We start from the raw sequence: 18,248 nt of genomic DNA on the forward strand, positions 1-18,248 counted from the left end.
GTGTTTTCCTTCCTGTTTATCTGTCTATCACATGTGTGTTTCAGCGGCCTTGGCGACTGGACCTTCAAAGAAAAGGCTTTGAAGTCTTTAGGAAATAGGTAAAGGGGGTACAGCTCTATGGAAGTAGGAGTGAGACCAGACCTGCCTCCAACCTCCCATCCTCCGACTCCAAAAACCTCAGAAAGGATCGGGGACGTAGCCTCATAACTGAGTAATTGCCTAACATGCCAGTTTCTGGGTTCAATCCCTACTATGAGGGAGAAGGTTAAAAACAAACAAACAAAAACAAAAAACCCACAAACAAACAAACAAAACCTCCGATCACAGGCTGAAGTCGAAGACTCGGGGATCTCCTGTAACAGAATATTCACTATCTATGACACATTCTTGAAGGAACTCGGACCAGGTGTGACTTCCTCCTGCTTCTCCGCTTCCCTCCTGTGACAGGGCAGAGGTGGCTGAGGATGTGGCCTGGTTCGCCATCACAGCAACCCTGGTGGTCAAGGGGAGCAAAGCCTAAAGTCCCCCAGTGTCTGAGACCTGGAGGAAACAGGCTGGTCTTCCTATCCTCCTCAGAGGCAAGCTGAGGAGAGCAGAGTCTTTTCCTAACCCCAGGTTGCCCCCACAGATGGGGACTCCCTCTTCATTCTAGTCCTGTCCGCTGTCCTCCAGGAGCCCATGGGGAGCTTTTTATGGAATCAACTGTGCCTGAAAGCAGCCAGGGCAAACCTGCTCCCCGCACCCCGCAAGCCCGGCCCTGCAGCCTCCTCCTCCCACACTCTGCCAGACTCAAACAACTGCTTTCCAGGCCCAGAGTTTCCTAAGGCCTTGCCCAGGCGTTTCCTCCAGGCTCCAGTTGCACTCTGCTGGTCCATTTCACCCCCAGCTTGGGACTGGCTCACGTCAGGAAAGCGGCCTTAGAGGGGACACCGCCCAGCTGCACAATCAAACACTAGACGCCCAGATGAGAAATCACAGCTTGAAATCGCATCCAGAGCCGGGCCGGCTTCTCGGCCATAAATCATATTCCGCTCCATTCTGTTGGAACACAGGTCAGCGGGACCCCTGGGCACCTCACCAGAGCGGCTCTCAGCAACAACACACGGAGAAAAGAGTGGACTCCAAGTCAACAGCCCAGCCCAGTACACCCAGACCTCCAGCCTTAGGGAGAGGGGGAGTCCAGGCACAGGGCTCCATTGTTTGTATCCCCCACTCTTTCTGCGGCCTCCTCACATGAGAGGTGCAGAGCGGATTTCCAGAGCGGATTTCCAGAGCGTTTTAGTCAATGCCTCTTTAAAGTGTCTAATTTTAATGAAGAACCTTTCATCTGCCACCCTGTTTCCAGGAGACGGGTTTGGAAGGAATTTTCACAAGTCACGGAGGCCCTTGGAAATGTGTTTCCTGGTGGCAAATGTAAAGCTGTAAGACACAAGATGTTCTCACTCTGGGTGAGAGTGGAGGGTCCAAGAGGAGGAAATAAAACACCCCCTTCCCCCAAAAAAGTGTTTCACGAGCCAAATGGAAGGATACAGAGGTACAAGCAAAGGGCTTCACTGGAGGTGTAGAAAGGGTAATTCTACCAGAGAACAGAGTCCATTTATGTGAGAATGTATGGGGAACGGAAGATGCCACGGAAGAGGAAAAGAGTACCCACAAACTGGAATGAGAGCTGAAGGCCCCCAATACATACACAACACACACAACCGAAGAAAAATCTCAAACCCACCCTCTCTGCAGCTCTTTGAGCCAGAAGGGAAAAAATAAAATCAACAACGGTTGAACTGGAAGGTTCACAGCTGAACTGGGGCTCTGAACTGTCAAAATGGGGCTCAGGGCGGTAAGTGCAGAGGTGCGTTCAGCCGCAGCCCCTCCGGAGGTGAGGCCAGGGTAGATGTCGCCACAGCATGGCTCTGACTCTCTCCCAAGCTCTTCTCATCTAGGGAACTGCTCCCCCAGGGCTCATCTCCAGGGAGCTAGCATTTCCTGTGGACTGCATGGTGCACCCTCCACATGGGGTGACAGAGCCACCTAGGCAGGAGTTTAGTGCTGCCAGAGCCCTCGCTGAGGTTCCCTGCTGGGCCCCCTTGGCCTTCTGGGAAAGGGATTGGATGAATATGTAGAAATGCAGGCCACGGAGGTTGGGAACACGAGGCCGTGGAATTTCAACTTCGGATGAGCCAGCAGCTGCATTGGGGAGAGGGAGAAGAGATGGTGAGGAGCATAAGTCATGGACAACTCCACGCCCCTGTTATAAACTGGCAAGAGAGAGGCATGGGTTAATGGCTTTATGGAAACAGGGGCTCTGCAGGGTCATTAAAAAGCCCCCTCCCGAGACTGTGAGCACAGCTACTTAGAGTTTGAACTGACCAGGATTAAGATTTAGTTATTTACTTATTTATTATTTTTTATAAGCCAACGGATTGACTCTTGGACATGACAGTGTCCCCTGCAACTGGTGGTAGAAAAAGACACATTTCCTAGGTCTCTCTGACGCACAGTCCACACCAAATGACAGACGGGGACAGGCGCTAACCAGACTGAAACACAAAGACCAACCTGGTTTGTAAACCACGATTTCAATGTGTTTCTGTTTACCCTGTTCCTGCTAATGAGCTACTACTTGTAGATGCAAATTTTTAAGAATGTTACTTTCAGCCTGGAGAGAAAGAAACTGTAATTTGCAGTTTTTGCTGGGAGTGATAACCTTCCTGAGTAATGGGACTCGCTGATTAAGGCTGCTAACGAAACATTGTTGCCAAGCCTGGTCTAAAACCAGCGAGAGGACTGCTGTTTGATCCACGTTTCCACTCCCCCACTCCCCAGAGATCTCGAGGAGATAGTTCTCATTTCAATAGCCCTCATCTTTCACTGTATTTCATTGCTTCCACTAATAGGTCAGCCATAAGTTAGGAGCGGCTCCAAGACAGATACCAAGTCAACCTCAGCGAAGAGTTCAAGGAGAAAAGCAATTCTACTTAAAAAATGATTTTTTAAATGAAAGGTATAATGGGGAAATGTGTGAGTTCATTGAGCAATCAGGAGGCTCCATCCGTCCAGCTCTGGGCGGGGGGGGGGGGGGGGGGGCCACTCTCAAGTCCCAGAATTCCCTGGAGCAACAGCCTTTTCACCAGGACTCACACAGTGTAGAGGATACTCTTGTGCTACCCGCCCACAAACCAACCCCAGTCTGCTCTTTATACGTTCCTGCTTAGATTGCCATCCGAGAGACCCCTGAGCAGGTCATCGGCTTACCTCAGCCTCTTCATAAGCTCTGCGAGTCCTCGCCCCCTGCAAAGCTCTGGTGGACCCTCCGTCTCTGGGCTCGGTGCGGGAGGGGAGGGGAGGGGAGGGTGTCGAATCACAAGTTTTACTGCTAAGTCTCAGACCTGTGGGCTAGTGGGCTAGCCTAGAGGTGCGAGCATGTGGGCCTTGTCTAGTCCAATCCCCTGGAATCTGGAACGATCACATGACTTCATTATTTTCAATGTCTTGACATGAGGCATCCTAGAAAATTACTAAGGCCTTTCCCTTTTATTTTTCTCCCCAGTTCACGAGGTTAGAGGCAATACCTCTTTAAGTACATTAATAGAAAAATACGTTGCTTAAATAGTGAGGTTTTTTTGTGTACATGTACCAAAGCATTTTAAATATTTGAATTGGTTAACTCTGATGAAGATATTTCCAGTAAAAAAATAAATTTTGTTTAAAATAACACCAGTCACGGTGAAGTGACTTGTCCAAGGCCTTCAGCTGGCCACTGAAAACCAGAACTAAATCCAGGGTTGTGGTTTTAGTTCAATGGTTCCATCCATCTTCTGTCTTTAAGAAGCAGGGCCAAGGGCTTGGGGCTGGGTTCCTGGAGTCCCAGCAAAGGGGATCCGGGCTGGGACAGGAGGTTCACAAGCTCGGAAACAGCCTGAGCTACACAGTGACACACTGTCTCCAAGAAAAATAAACAAACAAACAAACAAACAAACAAGGAGGAGCATGGGAAGAAGAGAGATGGGCAGATACACACATCTGCAGGTTAAGGCGTGCGCGCACCTGCAGGTCAGCTTCCAGACCACTTGGCACGCTGTGCCAGGCCTAGACCCCAAGGAAGTCAAACCATTCGCCCTTATGTAACTGCCCTGGTCCAGCCAGGACGCCTCCCTTCATCACGGAGCTAGTTCCTTTCTAAGATGCCTTTCTAAGACATCAGGGGTTCAGGTGGCCAAATCCACGTTCAGATTTGACATAAAAACTGTAACATTCATCTTGGGATTCTTCTGTACGTTGCCCTTTGGTTACCATTCATACAGCTGTGCTAAGAACAGCTGCTAGTGCGAGCTGGGAATTGAGAGGCCCTCACATTCACAGCATCAGTGTGGCCTGGTTTTCAGAGCTTGCCTCTATCTGTTGGAGGGAGCAGTCTCACAGAAGGGATCTGTACACCATGAGGGAGGGCACTTGGAAGTGGGGTTCCTTGTGGAGCTGAGTACAAAGGGACTTCATGGGCATGTGAGAAGAGGCTACCATCCAATCTGGACCTAGGCTGGGGCAGGGGTGGGGAGGCAGGGGTGGGGAGCGCAGGGGTGGGGGGGCAGGGTTGGGGGGCGATATGAGCTTAGAAGTGGTTTTATTGGAGTCAAAGTTCATAATTTTAGAGTTTTTAAACTTTTTTTTTTTTTTTTTTTTTTTGGTTTTTCGAGACAGGGTTTCTCTGTGTAGCTTTGCGCCTTTCCTGGAACTCACTTGGTAGCCCAGGCTGGCCTCGAACTCACAAAGATCCGCCTGCCTCTGCCTCCCGAGTGCTGGGATTAAAGGCGTGTGCCACCACCGCCCGGCTGAGTTTTTAAACTTTTAAGTAAATGGAAGACAGAGGGTTTGGGAACTTGCACCCCAACAGTCAAGAGCTACCCCCCAGGATTTTCTTCCTGTCCTTCTCCAGCTGCCCAAATTCCTAGCACAGGAAGACCACTTTCTTCTTTTTCCTTATTTTTTTTCTTTTATTTTTAGGATAGGGTCTTGCTGTACCCAGGTTGATCCCCAGCTTGCCAGCCTCTGCCTCTGTTTTGAGTGACAATATTAAGGGTGTACCACTGCATCTGGCTACCAGGGTGTTTCTGCCACCCATCAAATCTTTTTTTTCCCCCAGTGGGGAACCATTAACGTTGTCAAGAATCACTTCTGAGCGCAAGGAACAAGAGAGAGACCTGGGTCTGGAAGGTCAAGGTTGGGCTGGATCCATGACAAGCACTTTGTTCATTTGAATCACCCTGGATACCAGGAGGAGGGAGGGATCCGTAAGTGTTAGGGAATGTTAGCAGTCAGACCCGCCCCTTGGGGACCCACCCAGTTCATCTAGGTTAAGAGCACTGACTGCTCTTCCAGAGGTCCTGAGTTTAATTCCCAGCACCCACATGGTGGCTCACAACCATCTGTAATGAGATCTGGCACCCTCTCCTGTCTACATAATAAATAATCTTAAAAAAAAGAAAAAGAAAAACACCCTCCCGTTCTCTCCTCTGTTCTCTCCCCCTTCTCTCTCTCTCTCTCTCTCTTCCTCCGTGTCCCCCTGGCCACCGCCTGCGTGGTGTGTCTCCCTTACCCGCGGTGGGGCACGTTGGCTCGAACCCACCAAGGCCTCTGGAGCACCAGTTTACAAAAGTAAGTATATGCCAGTTGTGCGTATACAGGATTTGCAGAAGGAGGCGGAGGCAGGAGGATCACGAGTTACGAGTTCGAGGCCAGCCTGGGCTACACATTTAAAAAAAAAAAAAGTAAGTATACATAGAGTCACTAGAAAGACTGGCCCAAGTTAACTCCAGGGGACATGCCCATGGGGGCTCAGATCATATCTCCTATCCCTACCCACTGCTACCTATGGGAGGAGAGCGAGGCAAAGACACTTCCCAAAGGCTGCCTCAGGCCGGTACCAGAAAGTAGATGGGATGAAGGCCACACACACAGCCTCAGACAGAGTCCATTCTGTGGTTAAAAACAAACAAACAAACAAACAAACAAACAAACAAAAAAAAACAGAAGTTGCTTGTTTCTGAAGCACAAACAGAAAAAATCTTAAGATTTAGAAATCGTAATCATACCCAACCTGGTAATAGATGGCTCTAAAAAAAATGTCACTCACAAAAAAAAAAAAAAAAAAAAATCGCACACCTCAAAAAGGAACCCATACCCTCAAACTAGTAGAATAATTAGGACCAGTGGGATTTTATCACACCATATACATCTGACTATAATGCACCAACTACTTATGTTTACGAGAGTGCTTAAAACAAAATCACAGCTGGGCGGTGGTGGTGCACGCCTTTGATCACAGCTCTTGGGAGGCAGAAGCAGGTGGATCTCTGTGAGTTCAAGGCCAGTTTGGTCTGCAGAGCAAGTTCCAGAACAGCCAGGACTACACAGAGAAACCATGTTTCAAAAAACCCAAAACCCAAAAATTATAAAATCAGACTTCTAAATAATGAACACATTGGCCCAAAGGAAAAGGTTATAAACAACAGTAAAAAAGCTTTGGAAAATCAAACCTTGTAGACCATGGCCTTTATAGTAAGACTCTGTCCATCACAGAGGTGAACACATCCTTAAGAAGCAAGAGTATGCTATGCTTGCAGCCTGCTTATCCCTGATGAGAAACTGGTGAGTGTTTACAGTAGGACACATGCATGTTCACACCGAAATAATGTGTGTCCACTACGCGAGCGTGTGTGTGTGTGTGTGTGTGTGTGTGTGTGTGTGTGTGTGTGTGTGTGTGTGTGGTGTGTGTGTGTGACGGCATTAAAGTGGCAGATAAGTAAGTTTAATAAACTCCCCATTGTGAGGTCCAGGAGGAACGGAACTCCAGCTGCTTCTGCCTTTGGACACCACAGCTTTCCTCTGTTTTCTGCACCTTGGTGTGATGCCCACTTGATTTACATTTAACCTAGTTATCTCGTGTTTGCATGCTTCGCAAACTGAATTACGGAACCAAATTGCCTGTTACAATGTCCCATTATGTGACACAATTACACAGGAACACCGTGAGGTGAGAGGATGGTACCAGTACTGGGAAGCACTGATTGCATCATGCTTGCAAAGAGCAGAAATTAAGGCAAGGCCCCTCCCCCTAAGTGACAGGCTTTGGGGCTCTTTCTCCAATGTAAATACTGCTCACTCTTCCAACAAGAGCTATCCACTGCTGCTTATCCTGCAAAATTACAGCCACGGGTATTTTTTTAAGTTAGCCCCCAAACGACCCCATTCCCTAAACATAAAGTCCCACTCTTCCTCACAAGCACTTCTAAATGAAACAGAGTTACAGTGATGTCCCAGGATCCCATTGGGTCCACATGACGTAAAGCACAATGGCTTTTCAAGTAACCCAAACATGCACAGTACACTCTCCAGGTCTTCCTCACACCAGTACCCCACACAAGCAAATGATGCACAAACTTCACTGCCTCAGCTTTTCCTCAAGTCCCCAACCTCAACAGAAGCACACGGACAGGAGCATGTGTTCCTGTGTGCACACGTACACATACTCACACATAAACACACCTCACACACATTCATATACAGAGACACAGACACACACATGCACATACATACATACATACATACACTCACATATACACATACACAGACCCCACACACAGACACACACTCACATGCATACAGTTATACACAGACAGACACACAAACATTCACATACAGACAGACACACAGACAGATATACACAAATACACACACACAGATACACACACAGAGACACACACTCACATGCATACAGTTATACACAGACAGACACACAAACATTCACATACAGACAGACACACAGACAGATATACAGAGATACACACACACAGACACACAGACACACAGACACACACAGACACACACACACACACACACACACACACACACACACACACACACAGAGTCTGTGCCTTTACAAGTCTTTAATCAGAAAGAAGGGAAGGTCATGTACGATAAGGACCTGAAACAGTCGACCGCTTCTCACTGAGATGGGAGGTGACCTTACTGTGTCCTGGGCTTCTGTCTGCTTCATGCAGTCCAGGGATGGAAGAAAGAAGCTGTCCAGGGACAGGGTGCAGCAGCCACCTCCCAGGTAGGGTGAGGTCAGGAAGCCTCTCAAGTGGGCACATGGGAATGAAGCCGAATAAAGGGGAGATTAGTTAAGGCTGAGTTGAAAGTATCTGCAAATGAACTTGTCAGCTTACAAAACAAAAGCCCCAATGTTCCAATCGTTATCATTCCACCTCGTGAGCTCAGGCAGCCGGATTTCCCAGTGCCCACGCACCCTTATTGTTGAGCAGGAGGCTTGTCACAGAATGGCAGCCTCTTCCCGGGCTGGAGCAGAGCACACCTTCTGGCCTCCTGAGGCTTTGTCAGGTTACAATAGCAGGTAATTAGCAAAACTTTCCCCTGCTCGCGCAAAGAAAAATATAGGAGGTAATTATGATAAAAGGATTGTATTGAATTCATTTATTTAGTTTTCTTGCACATATAGAGAATTTAAAAGTAAATTTATTCACAAATGCAGTTAAAGGGTGAAATCTTTATATTATAATTATTTCTATGTATAGAATGGAGAGCAATAATCTAGCCAATGTCTATAAAGTGGAAATATTTTATTTATAATGCAACTGGTATTTTATATTTTCTTGAAGCCAATAGGGGCTGTCTCCCCACCCCATAATTCTCAAGAAATCAAAGATAAGATTAGACAATGACAGAAAATTAAATATTGTGGCTGAGAAAATAAAATAATGAATACTAAGGAAATCTAAGTCCACAAAGCTCCTCTCATGCTTTAACAGAAAGATTTTCAGTTCCTGAGAAAGAAACAAATTTGACCCCTGGAAAGACCTTCAGGGTGGGAACTGTGCTGGGAAAGGCTGGGAAATTTATCTCCATTGTTCTCCGCTCAGCCATTTAATATTGCTCACATCTCAATAGACTTGTAAATGCCTAAAAACAGAGCCTCACCCCAGAAATCCTTCTGACGTAGGTGACTGTTCTGTCTTCAATGCTGGCTGGACAGGAGAAGCCCCAGAATGCTCTTGGACATTAGTATACTTGCTCCAAGTGGTAGGGGGTGGTCTGCCCAGGAGAAGCAAGTCACCTGGGCCACTTGGCACTTGACCTTCAAGACTGAATGAGAAGCAACGCCTGGTGGGATGGGCGTTGTTCTTGCGATGTCCAGGAGGTCAAGCAGTGGGCCACTGGGATGAGTCACAGAAGGAACATCAAAGGGAGACTTCTGTTCTATTTGCGGGTTTAGAGGGGAGCCTTAAAATGGAAAGGACAAGTAAATACGGGGCAAGAAGTGTGACAGCCAGAAATGCTGGAGCAGATGGTAATGGCGGGGGCAGCCAGGCGGCGGGCGGCCAGCCCCACAGGGTCAGAGAGGAAGAAACAACAGATTGGAGGAAACGACAAAAAGGAAGAAAAGAAATGTGGAGGTGTGGAGAATGAATTGGAAAATAAGAACACAAGGGAAGGGATAGTGTAACTGGAAAGCTTCTCCAGTCCCACCCGGTTGTCCCGCAGCCGCTTATAAAACAACCACTCAGAGGCTTATATTAATCACAAACTGTATGGCCTATGGCAGGCTTCTTGCTAGCTAGCTCTTAGAGTTTAACTCAACCCATAACTATTAATCTATGTATCGCCACGTGTTCCATGGCTTTCCCTGCATCCCATTACATGCTGCTCCCAGGATGGCAGTCTGGCGTCTCTCTCCAGACTCCGCCTTTCTCTTTCTTGTCTCCCTCCTTGGATTTCCCACCTGCCTCTAAGCTGCCTTGCCATAGGCCAAAGCAGCTTATTTATTAACCAATAGTAACAGCATATATTCACAGGGTACAGAAAGACATCCACTAGCAGGATATCATGTTTACTTTTTTTTTTTTTTTTTTTTTTTTTTTGGTTTTTTGAGACAGGGTTTCTCTGTGTAGTTTTGGTGCCTGTCCTGGATCTTGCTCTGTAGACCAGACTGGCCTCGAACTCACAGAGATCCGCCTGCCTCTGCCTCCTGAGTGCTGGGATTAAAGGTGTGCACCACCACCTGGCTTCACGTCTCCTTTTTTGAAAGGAAATTTGTTGTATGTGCATGAGTCTGCATGTATGTCTGTGTACCATGTGCATGTCTGGCACCCATGGAGGCCAGCAGGGGGTATTGGAGTCCCTGGAACTGGAGTTGTGAGCTGACGTGTGGGGACTCTGGAAGAGCAGCTGGTGTTCTTAAACATCTCTCCAGCCCAAGGATGTTTTGAAGAGCTGAAGACTCAAGAGAGAAAAACATCAAGAAGTGTCTGGATGAGGTGAGCCTGGCAAAGAGGCCAAAATGAACTCAGGAAAGAGAAGGAGGCGGAGCCCACAGCCAGAACCCCACAGCGGTGGTATGGCATCAGCCTTCACTAAAACAACTAGCTGGAAAGGCTTTGAGGTTCACCTGCATACGCCAGCCAGTCACCAGTCAATGCTACGGGAGGTGGGGGTGGGCAGCGGCCAGCTGGAGAGCTTGTTTTTGTTTTGTTCTGTATTCTGCTGCCCGCAGAGAACTTCTGCCAGAAGACTGGGAGAAGATTCTACCCCGAAGGTAAGCTGGGCAGGTGATGCACAATGCTTCTCCTCTCAGCTCTGGGGTTCTGGGTTCCAGGTGTGAGGCTGATATCCACGCATTTGAAAACACTCACGGGATCCTCAATGAGACTACTTCCCAAAGTATACACTGACTATTTCCCATCCAAATAATGCTGTCCTTTAAAACAGTCTTGACAAGGAAACCACAGCCGTTCTTGTTTAAATCACCGGTACCAAGTAAGGAAAGCACACAAGAGAAAGTCAGACTAACAGGAACAAAGACACAGACCTTTAGACTTCAGTTTGCAAACTCCTGCATCATCAGTCACCATCCCAGTGGCTTTGAATTGCCGTGAGGGACAAAGATGGACTTCAACAGTGCATTAAAGACCGTCTCCAAAGAAATGCACTGAAAAGATTCTGAGCAATGCAACATCCTCAGAACACACGCCTAGGCTTTTTAGTGGTTTCATTGAAGGTGAAGAACTCTGGAGGGCTTTGATTATGTAAAAAATTCAGTCACTGATTCTGTTCTCAAGGCTCCTCAGCAACTACTTACATGGGGGCAGGGAGTGGGCAGGGGGGAGGGAGGTTAGGGAAGCCCTTGTTATTTTGAATCTGTTCTCAGGGGAGGAGAAGAAAAGGAGAGGAGAGCTTCCCTCCACCTACCTCCTGGGTGCCGGGTGCTCTCCATCAGAGCAAGAAGAAAGAGCGGTTTGTTGGAAGGGCAGGCACCTGCCTCTCCCAGAGAGGTCTGCCCCACAGAGAACCAACCAGCCAGAAGAACCCCTCCCGTTTTGAAGAGGCAGTGTGAGCTGAGAAAGAAAGGGAAAAGGTGCTATCAAGGTAAAGCTGTAGCCGGACAAGGTGACACATGCCTATAATCTCAGCACCTGGGGAAGGGGAAGGAGGTCAGGCTGTGAGCTCAAGGCCATCCTGGGCTACCCAGAAAGATCCTATCTCCAAAAAAAGTATAAAAACAACATAATAAACTGAAAACAAGCAGCGGTTGCTCTGTGCTCTTGCCGTAAGGCATCAGGACAATCAAAATTTGAGGTCTTAGGGCAGAGTGAGAGATTAGAAAAGCCTGCACCCCAGAACAAGTGAAGGCCTGGAACTCTCCTGTGAGCCTGTCTCAGGGCACTTTTAGTGGAGCTAGAGTCTGAGGCTAAGAGAACAAGGTAAGCTTTGGAGCTCAGGCCTTGCCCTGCTTACTAGCCTACTCATGACCAGGAGTGCCTCCCTTTTCCTAAAAAAATGGTCTCTGTTTCCTCTTCCTTTAAAATTGAAAAACAAAATCTAGTTCTATTTGGGAGAAAACAGAAAAATGGGTCAAGCACTTAACGAAGTGTCTTGCTGGGTGTATGCACCATGCCACATGCTGGGTGTGTGCACAGTGCCACAGGCCGGGTGTGTGCACCATGCCACATGCTGGGTGTGTGCACAGTGCCACAGGCCGGGCGTGTGTGTACCATGTCACAGGCCGGGCGTTGTCTGCTTTCTCCAAGTCTCTGGGTCTGAACATTCTCACATGACCCCACTGCGTCATCCAGACTTTTAATCTAAGCAAGCTGGATACACTATACACTGTGTATTGTGGGGTCTGATTTCTCAATAAGTCATTGCTAGATAGTTCTTCAAATGAACGCTTCAGAAAGCAGCGTCATCTCCGCGTCCTTCCTCCTCTAACCTTCTACACACTTGTTGCATTGACTCACAATTGCATGCTCTCTCAGACATGCACCCAGGACCAGAAGGTCAAACTTGTGTGGGTTCATAAACTGCTTTGCTCTTTCTGAAGCCTATGGCAGACTGTTTCTCTTCCTGTCATCGATTATAGATTTGTTTGTTTGTTTTTAATCAAATAAAGCATACATTGTGGTGATATATTATGTACCCTAATAAACTTGCCTGAGGCTCAGAGGACAGAGCCAGCCACTAGATTAGACACACAGGCCAGGCAGTGGTAGTACACATCTTTAATCCTGTCACTCGGGAGGCAGAGATCCGTCTGGATCTCTGTGAGTTCCAGGCTTCTCTGATCTTTCAGCGTTCACCCTGATATCTGGCTCTTGGTTTTTTATTAAAAGACCATCTAAGATTCGAACACAGATACAGGGCCTCAGCATCTCTGAGTGTCTTTTTCATAGTTAATGTAGCATGTGACCACCTAGGTTTATTCACCTAAGCATGTATAATTCATATGCTTACATGAATCCAGCCAGATGTATAACTACATTGTAAATTCTCCCAGCAACTCCTTTTTCTTTTTTGGTGAGACTACCAAAATTTTTTTCATAAGTGACAGGCCTGATGAATTTGAAGACTATGACATGTCTAGTTATCTTGGTCACTGTTCCATGGCCGTGAAGAGACACCATGACCACTGCAACTCTTTTTTTATATATATATATAATTTATTTATTTTTGTTTTATTTGCATTGATGTTTTACCTTCATGTATATGTGAGGGTGTCAGATCTTGGAGTAACAGACAGTTGTGAGCTGCCACGTGAGTGCTGGGAATTGAACCTGGGTCCTCTGGACGAGCAGCCAGTGCTCTTAACTGCTGAGCCATCTCTCCAGCCCCCACAGCAACTCTTATGAAGGACAACATTTCACTGGAGCTGGCTTACAGTTTCAGAGGTTTAGTCTATTGCTGCCATGGCGGGGAGCATGGTGACATGCAGGCAGACATGCTGTTGAAGAAGTAGCTGAGAGTTCTGCATCTAGATCTGCGGGCAGCAGGAAGAGAACGAGCCACTGGGCTGTCTGGGCTTTTGAGACCCCAAAGCCCACCCCCAGTGACACACTTTCTCCAACAAGGCCACACCTCCTAATCCTTTCAAACAGTGTTGCTAGAGTTTTCCGCCTTGCCCACAGTCAGGACAAATCTTTGTCACCCGCCAGTCCCACAGCTGCTCAGACCCAACCAAGTAAACACAGAGACTTATATTGCTTACAAACTGTATGGCCGTGGCAGGCTTCTTGCTAACTGTGCTTATAGCTTAAATTAATCCATTTCCATAAATCTATACCTTGCCACGTGGCTGGTGGCTTACCGGCATCTTCACATGCTGCTGGTCATGGCGGTGGCTGGCAGTCACTCCTTCTGCCTTCCTGTCCTTTTATTTCTCCTCTCTGTTAGTCCCGCCTATCCTTCCTGCCTAGCCACAGCCGATCAGGTTTTATTTATTGATCAATCAGAACAACTTGACATACAGACCATCCCCCAGCACAGCCAAGTGCAGACCATCTCAGACACCTGCACTCAGGCCCATGGTCCTAATCATCCTCTATGTGGACCTGCTGGGTAACGCCACAAAGAACCCAAGAAGGGCTCCCACAGGACATACAGAACATCCCACAGCACTTCCCCTTTTCTTTTTTTAAAAAGGAAGGTTTTAACTTTTACACATCTTTAAAGCCAGCTTGGTATATTTGGGAATTTGGGCGTAGCTTCTCTTACTACTTCCTGCTGGAGGGGGGCGCAGTATCTTATGGGGATACAAAGAAAATTTTAGGTTCATGGAGTAGTCCGTGAGACTGTATCGTCTGAGCCAGTTGCCTTGAAATGATTCTGGATGTTGGATCATCTGGGCCATGGTGTCATCGGAGACCTTTCAGGGGGTCCTGGCTGGTCAAACCTGATGTATCTTAATCTGGAACAAATCCATAGCCTCTGGCTTTCTGTAGAGACAAAAACAGAGCCTCTTTTCCAAAGCAACATATCCTTACATCTAAATTTTGAAGTCAAGGTACCTTTAAAATATACATTTTGGCATAACTCAACAGCCTTTGCAATCAAATGTTTTTCTTCAGCTACAAATATCAAAGAGAACATAATCCAGATTCTCTGTGTGATAGCCATCTTTATGTGCCTTATTTTTTATATTACTTTTACTTTCTCTTTAAAGACTTTATTTTTTTAAACTTTCTATTTCTTTATATAACTGTCTATGTTCCTTTTCCTCTCTCTTCCAAGCCTATGTACATTTTTACACACATTGTAAAGCATTTAAAGTCTTGTTCCATCTGAATCTGTCTTATTGCGAACTTATTGCTTTAAACTGTAGCCTTCTAAGCCTGAAATGGCTCTGTGGCTGCTGGCTCCGCCCCCTTCAATTTCCCAACTTGTCGGTGGTACGTTTTCCACCAGCTCTGGGAGCCATCAAGTCTCAGAAATAGTGGGTCTACACTTTTATCCAAGCAGCGTGTAGCCCAGAAACCTCTTTTTTTGTTTTGTACTAGCAAAGGCTAAATCCGCCACGCAGCTTAATGTTCCATTTGCAGAGGCCTCATTTCTGCCTTACTGCAGGTTAAGCGCACACGCCAGGAATGCACAAGTAGCTCAAACCGGCAGCTGCCGCTCATTTGAGAGACACAATTAGGAAGCTGTTTTTAGCTCCATTTTAGAATCTTTTCTCAGGTTTTAGGTAGAAACTCTTGCCCCACGTTGGGCGCCCAAACAGTGCCACTCCTTGGTGACTAAGCCTTCAAATATATAAGCCCATTGGGACATTCTTATTCAAGCCACCATACTACTTTCATGTCAGCTTGACATAAGCTAGAGTTATTTAGGAAGAAGGACTCTTAGTTGAGAAAATATTTCCCTAAGATTGGCCCGTAGAGGGGCTGGAGAGACGGCTCAGTGGTTTAGAGCACTGGCTGCCCTTGCAGAAGTCCGGAGTTCAATCCCTAGAACCCACGTGGTGGCTCACAGCTGTCTGTAGCTGTAGTCCCACGGGATCTGAAGCACTCCTCTGATGTGCAGAAAAACACCCATATACATGAAATGGTTAATTAAAGATGAGCGTGGTGGCATGTGCTTTTAATCCCAGCACTTGGGAGGCAGAGGCAGGCTGATGTCTGTGAGTTCAAGGCCAGCCTGGTCTATGTTCCAGGACAGCCAGAGCTCTATAGTGAGACCTTGTCTTGGGGTCATGGGGGAGGTTGGCCTGTAGGCCAGTCTGTAGTACGTTTTCTTAGTGACTGATGTAGGAGGACCCATTCCATTTTGGGTGGTGCTGCTTCTGTGCTGGTGGTCCTGTGGGTATATGAGGAAGCAGGCTGAGCAAGCCCTCGGGAGCCAGTAAGCAGCACCCCTCCACGGCTCTTCATCAGCTCCTGCCTCCAGGTCCCTGCCCTCACTTCCCTCAGTGATGGACAGTGATGTGCACTATAAGGTGTAAAATCCCCTTTCTTCCCCAAGCTGCTTTTGGTCATGGTTTTTTACCACAACAATCGTAACCTAACTCCAGCACCCGGGTACAACTTCTTCTATATGGTGTTCACTCTTCTGCAAAGAAAGGGAGCCTGTTGTTGAGATCAACTCGCCAATTTCTGTGTTTTAGAGGTGGCCACTGCATGGATAAACTCTATTAAAAAGACAAAGATTTCAGAGTTGGCTTCACCTCAGATGTTCATGTCTGATTCACAGACATCTGTGTCTCCCTGAGAAGTAATTTTTTTTTTTATTACAACCAGAACTGTCCACCAGAGCGATAAGCCAGCTCCTAGGGGAGGTAACTCTCTGTAACGGGAAGAAGCCAAGCAGGGCCACCTCTCATGATCGCAGGGAAGGCAATCCTGAGTGGGGAGGTAGAGTCATCAGGAGATTTGAGGCTGCTCCATTTCTGATGAAAGTAGCCTTTGGTAGCACGTGGCTGCTGAGAAGACACGGTGGGCGTCATTTCCCAGCGAGCTGTTTGAAGAAGCAAGCTGTGGGTGTATCCTGTGTGTGTGGCGGGGGTGGGGGGAGGTGGGGGAGGTGGGGGGGGTGGGGGGTGGGGCTGGTAGGAGACAGGCTTGCTCTTCTGCCTCAGCACCAAGCACTGAGCCACAGGGCTCAGGCCACGTGGACGGGGCAAGTCTGAGCAGCTCATGGATCTGTTCAGACAGAAAGAGGCTGCTGTCCCCTCGGTATCTAGAATCGTGATTCAATCATCATCAAGCCAGTTCTCCACCATGACGTACGTCTGTCATCTTCCCGCCCTCCCATTCTTTCTGCGTCCTGGTCCTGCTGGCCGCTGGCCTGGGATATGGTGTCTTTCTTGACCTCTACCTTCTCTGCCTCCTGCTAAGCGTCCCGAGAAACCCCAGGTCTCCAGGTAGGAAGTGTAGCACGCGCTCCTGCTAAGTGTCCCGAGAAACCCCGGGTCTCCAGGTAGGGAGTGTGGCACATGGTCAGGGGCGCAGCTTGGGGAATGTGCGGCTGGCTGCCCAGCACAGCGTCGTTGCAGGGCAGTGTGTGCGCTCTTAGGCTCGGCGCTTGGCGCAGCCCGGGTGACGGCTTCACTGTAACCACAGAGGAACTTAGTGCAGGAAGTGCCCCAGCTGTTGTTTATTAGCATTAGAACGAAATTACACAAAGCAAATTGTTAGCAGACATGTGGCCATAATCTTTAACTGGTGGCGGTAAATAAGAGTGATCCTCTTTCAAGTAAATACGAGATTTCCAAAAAAACCCAGCTTCCAATTGTCCGTGAAGGAATCACGTTGGATGAGGCTAAGCCTTGGAGGGAAGGACATGGAGGGGCTGAGGCTCCAGCATCCGTGCCCTGGAGTCGGGCTGTTGGACAGCTGCCGTTAGCTTGGCAATATGGAAGCAGGCACGTTTGTGCCTCTGGACATCTGACCATCTGCTGGGTTTCCCTCAGGGGTTTTCAGTCTGGTCCTCTCATGGAACTAAGAGTAAAGTCACATGGCCACACAGCAGGAAAGCGTGTGTGTGTGTGTGTGTGTGTGTGTGTGTGTGTGTGTGTGTGTGTGTGTCATCTCAGTGTGTTCATGTTAAAAAAAAAAAGCACAGTTGGATTTTTTTGTCACCCTTCTTCTTAACAAGATGTGGCAATTAAAAAGAAAAAAGCTACTCCTTCACAGCCCATGTCTTTAGCTGTGGTTTAAAGAGTGTGAGCCTGGCCCCACCGTGGGCACACATCCCATAGCTTATGCGTAGGAACACCTCTCCGTTCCTCAGGAAGAGATCAGAAAGCCCGTCAAGACTTTCTGATGATGATGATGTTCAAATAGAACATCGGTTGTTTCCAATTTTCTTCAAAGAGTCAACAAAACCCTCCTAAGAGAATCTAAAAAACTTTCTTTTTTTAATTTAAAGTTTTAATGTTAGGAAGTATTCTGTGATGGCACCGAGATGTGAAACTAGGTTATGGCCGTGTCATGGGCCAAGACACAACTGCTCTTTTATTGTCTTCCTATGAAACGTATGCGTTTGCATGTTCTGGTTGCTTCTGAAACTCTCAGCCCAGCATCCCTTCCCAAGTTACTAATTTTTAACTCGGTTTTGGTCTTTCCGAGGCGTTTTCTGCCCCTTTATTTCTACTGAAAGGGAAACACCACTGACGAAACCGTTGAAGAGAAATAGCAGGTCCACGTCCTCCTTGGTAGACACGACCGGACCCTTGGTCAGCAGTTCTCTCTGCCTGGGGCTCCCCAGGGTGCCCTTCCCTCAGGCATCCCGCCCGGTCCCCGGGTTTGACATGTCAAGTCAGCCGCGTGAGAGGAACAAGTCCAGAAGCCAGAATTGTTCTGGTCATCTAGCTGTCCACAGGCCAGGCCCGCGACAGTAGGAGGGAACACCTTCTATAACAGCAGTAGGATTAAACTGGCTTTGCCTCCACATTACAAAGCCGGAAAGAT

This window comes from Peromyscus maniculatus, chromosome 16 (assembly GCF_049852395.1).
Source record: "Peromyscus maniculatus bairdii isolate BWxNUB_F1_BW_parent chromosome 16, HU_Pman_BW_mat_3.1, whole genome shotgun sequence".
In the NCBI taxonomy this organism is placed as follows: Eukaryota; Metazoa; Chordata; class Mammalia; order Rodentia; family Cricetidae; genus Peromyscus; species Peromyscus maniculatus.